The sequence below is a fragment of the Hordeum vulgare genome, chromosome 3H (genome assembly GCF_904849725.1).
Source record: "Hordeum vulgare subsp. vulgare chromosome 3H, MorexV3_pseudomolecules_assembly, whole genome shotgun sequence".
NCBI lineage: Eukaryota > Viridiplantae > Streptophyta > Magnoliopsida > Poales > Poaceae > Hordeum > Hordeum vulgare.
This window is the reverse complement of record NC_058520.1, coordinates 254,846,900-254,851,899: the sequence shown is the minus strand read 5'-3', so window position 1 is coordinate 254,851,899 and position 5,000 is coordinate 254,846,900. Positions and strand designations below refer to the sequence as shown.

Sequence of the window (5,000 nt, the reverse complement as noted above, 5' to 3'; positions counted from 1 at the left end):
TCTTTCATGAGCCGCTTCTGAAGCAGCTATGTACCCCGCTTCAAATGTAGATGCTGCCGCGACTTCTTGCTTGCTGCTGCACCAGCTCACTGCCCCACCATTCAAAACATATACGTATCCGGTCTGTGACATAGAGTCATCCGGATCTGTGTCGAGGCTAGCGTCGACGTAACCCTTTACGAAGAGCTCTTCATCACCTCCATAAACGAGAAACATTTCCTTAGTCCTTTTCACGTACTTAAGGATATTCTTGACCGCTGTCTAGTGTTCCATACCGGGATCACTTTGGTACCTCCCTACCAAACTTATGGCAAGGTTTATATCAGGTCTGGTACACAACATGGCATACATTAGAGAGCCTACGGCTGAAGCGTAGGGGACAGTACTCATCTTCTCTCTATCTGATGCCGTGGTCGGCGACTGAGTCTTACTCAATCTCATACCTTGCAAAACTGGCAAGAACCCTTTCTTTGAGTTTTCCATATTAAACTTCTTCAATATCTTGTCAAGGTATGTGCTTTGCGAAAAACCTATGAGGCGTCTCGATCTATCTCTATAGATCTTGATGCCTAATATGTATGCAGCTTCTCCAAGGTCCTTCATTGAAAAACTCTTGTTCAAATAGGACTTTATGCTCTCCAACATTTATGTATTGTTCCCCATCAATAATATGTCATCCACATACAGTATGAGGAAAGCTACAGAGCTCCCACTCACTTTCTTATACAGACAGGCTTCTCCGTAAACCTGTATGAACCCAAACGCTTTAATCACCTCATTAAAGCGAATGTTCCAACTCCGAGATGCTTGCACCAGCCCATAGATGGAGCGCTGGAGCTTCCATACTTTGCTAGCACCCTTAGGGTCGACAAAACCTTCTGGTTGCATCACATACAACTCTTCCTTAAGGTTCCCGTTAAGGAACGCTGTTTTGACGTCCATTTGCCAAATTTCATAATCATAAAAGGCGGCAATTGCTAACATGATTCGGACTGATTTCAGCTTTGCTACGGGAGAGAAAGTCTCTTCATAGTCAACTCCTTGAATTTGTCGAAAACCCTTTGCGACAAGTCGAGCTTTGTAAACGGTTACATTACCGTTTGCATCAGTCTTCTTCTTGAAGATCCATTTATTTTCTATGTCTTGCCGGTCATCGGGCAAGTCCACCAAAGTCCATACTTTGTTCTCATACATGGATCCTATCTCAGATTTCATAGCTTCAAGCCATTTGTTGGAATCCGGGTCCCCCATCGCTTCTTCATAGTTCGAAGGTTCACCGTTGTCTAACAACATGATTTCCATCACAGGGTTGACGTACCACTCTGGTGCGGAGCGTGCCCTCGTGGACCTTCGCGGTTCAGTAGTAACTTGATCCGAAGCTTCATGATCATCATCATTAACTTCCTCTTCAGTTGGTGTGGGCGCCACAGGAACAACTTCCTGCCTGCGCTACTATCCTGTTCAAGAGGGGGTGTAATTACCTCATCAAGTTCTACCTTCCTCCCACTTACTTCTTTCGAGAGAAACTCTTTCTCTAGAAAGGATCGTTCTTGGCAACAAAGGTTTTACCTTCGGATCTAAGATAGAAGGTATACCCAATAGTTTCCTCAGGGTATCCTATGAATACGCATTTCTCCACTTTGGGTTCGAGCTTTTCTGGTTGAAGTTTCTTCACATAAGCATCGCAGCCCCAAACTTTAAGAAACGACAACTTAGGTTTCTTGCCAAACCATAGTTCATATGGTGTCGTCTCAACGGATTTAGACGGTGCCCTATTTAAAGTGAATGCTGCAGTTTCTAATGCGTATCCCCAAAATGATAGCGGTAAGTCGGTAAGAGACATCATAGATCGTACCATATCTAATAAAGTGCGATTACGACATTTAGACACTCCGTTGCGTTGCGGTGTGCCAGGCGGCGTCAGTTGTGAAACGATTCCACACTTCCTTAGGTGTGTGCCAAACTCGTGACTCAAATATTCTCCTCCACTATCAGATCGCAGACACTTAATTTTTCTGTCACGTTGATTCTCGACCTCACTCTGAAATTCCTTGAACTTTTCAAATGTCTCAGATTTGTGCTTCATCAAGTAGATATACCCATACCTACTCAAATAATCGGTGAGAGTGAGAACATAACGATAGCCACCGCGAGCTTCAACGTTCATTGGACCACACACATCAGTATGTATTATTTCCAATAAGTCGGTTGCTCTCTCCATTATTTCCAATAAGTTGGTTGCGCCCACACCTACTCAAATCCCATGAGGCACGGTTCGCATGTGTCAAATGATTCAAAATCAAGAGACTCTAATAGTCCATTAGTATGGAGCTTCTTCATGCGCTTAACGCCGATATGAACAAGGCGGCAGTGCCACAAGTATGTGGGACTATCATTATCAACTTTACATATTTTGGTACTCACACTATGAATATGCGTAACATCACAATCGAGATTCATCAAGAATAAACCATTCACCAACGGAGCATGACCATAAAACATATCACTCATGTAAATAGAACAACCATTATTCTCTGACTTAAATGAGTAGCCGTCTCGCATTAAGCAAGACCCTGATACAATGTTCATGCTTAAAGCTGGTACTAAATAACAATTATTAAGGTTTAAAACTAATCCTGACGATAGATGCAGAGGTAACGTGCCGACGATGATCACATCGACCTTGGAGCCATTCCCACCGCGCATCGTCACCTCGTCCTTTGCCAGTCTCCGCTTATTCCGCAGTTTCCGCTTTGAGTTCCAAATGTGAGCAACAACACCGGAATCAAATACCCAGGAGCTACTACGAGCGCTGGTAAGGTACACATCAATAACATGTATATCACATATACCTTTAATGTTGTCGGCCTTCTTATCCGCTAAGTATTTGGGGAAGTTCCGCTTCCAGTGACCTTTTCCCTTGCAATAGAAGCACTCAGTCTCAGGCTTGGGTCCATTCTTTTTCTTCTTCCCGGCATCTGGCTTACCGGGCGCGGCAACAAGTTTGCCGTCTTTCTTGAAGTTCTTCTTACCCTTGCCCTTCTTGAAACTAGTGGGCTTGTTGACCATCAACACTTGATGCTCTTTCTTGATTTCCACTTCTGCACACTTGAGCATCGAGTACAACTCGGGAATGGTATTCTCCATCCCTTGCATGTTGTAGTTAAGCACAAAGCCTTTGTAGCTTGGTGGGAGAGACTGGAGGATTCTGTCAAATATAGCATCATACGGAAGTTCGACTCCAAGTGAAGTCAGACGACCGTGTAACCCACACATTTTGAGTATGTGCTCACTGACAGAACTGTTCTCCTCCATCTTACAGCTAAAGAACTTGTCGGAGACTTCATATCTCTTGACACGGGAATGAGCTTGAAAAACTAGCTTAAGCTCTTGGAACATCTCATATGCACCGTGTTGCTCAAAACGCCTTTGGAGCCCCGTTTCTAAACTGTATAACATGCCACACCTAACCAGAGAGTAGTCATCACTCCACGTATGCCAGACGTTCAAAATGTCCTGGGCTACTACGAGAGGGGGAGGGTCACCTAGCGGCGCATCAAGGACATAAGCCTTTTTAGCTCCTTCAAGGATGAGCTTCAAGTTGCGAACCCAGTCCGCATAATTGCTACCATTATCTTTCAGCTTGTTTTTCCCTAGGAATGCGTTGAACTTGAGGTTGACGTTGGCCATCTACAATATTTATAAAGACAACTTTTAGATTAAGTTCATGACAATAAAGTTCATTTAATCAAATTAAGTATTAACTCCCACTTAAATCGACATCCCTCTAGTCATCTAAGTGATACATGATCCATGTTGAATAACCCGTGTCCGATCATCACGTGAGACGGAGTAGTCACCATGGTGAGCAACTTCATGCTGATCGTATTCAACCATACGACTCATGTTCGACCTTTTGGTCTCACGTGGTAAGCTCGTCGAGTCAACCTAGGTGTTTCGCGTGTGTAAATCTAGCTTACACCCGTTGTATGCGAACGTTAGAATCTATCACACCCGATCATCACGTGGTGCTTCGAGACAACTATCCTTCGCAACGGTGCACACTTAGGGGAATACGTTCTCGAAATTTCAAGAGGGATCATCTTATTATACTACCGTCGTTCTAAGAAATAAGATGAAAAACATGATAAACATCACAATGCAATCATATAGTGACATTATATGGCCATTATCATCTTTGCTCTTTCGATCTCAATCTTCAGGCATCGCATGATCATCATCGTCACCGGCGTGACACCATGATCTCCATCATCATGATCTCCATCATCGTGTCTCCGTGAAGTCATCACGCCAACTACTACTATAGCTAACCGTTAGCAATGAAGTAAAAGTAGTAAGCACATGGCGTTGCATCTCATACAATAAATTAAGACAACTCCTATGGCTCCTGTAGGTTTTCATACTCATCGACATGCAAGTCGTGAAACCTATTACAATAACATGATCATCTCATACATCATACATGCAACATCACAACTTTGGCCATATCACATCACAAGTCAAACCCTGCAAAAACAAGTTAGACGTCCTCTAATTGTTGTTGCAAGTTTTACGTGGCTGATTTGGGTTTCTAGCAAGAACGCCTTCTTACCTACATGACAGCCACAACGATGATATGCCAAATCTATTTACCCTTCATAAGGACCCTTCTCATCAAATCCAATCCGACTAGAGTAGGAGAGACAGACACCCGCTAGCCACCTTTATGCATGGTGTGCATGTCTATCGATGGAACCAGTCTCACGTAAGCGTACGTGTAAGGTCGGTCTGGGCCGCTTCATCCCACAATACCGCTGGAAAATCATAAGACTACTAGCGGCAAGCAATTGACAAATCATCGCCCACAACCTTTTGTGTTCTACTCATGCATAGAATCTACGCATAGAAAACCTGGCTCGGATGCCACTGTTGGGTAACGTAGCATAAATTCAAAAAATTTCCTACGCATATTCAGATCTTCCTATGGAGAGACCAACAAC

The 5,000-nt window shown here is 43.7% G+C and overlaps 1 pseudogene; it reads right to left on the bottom strand.

Moving 5' to 3' along the window:
* The window catches only part of LOC123440147, a 10,107-nt pseudogene that overhangs the window by 2,584 nt on the left and 2,523 nt on the right, over positions 1–5,000 (bottom strand).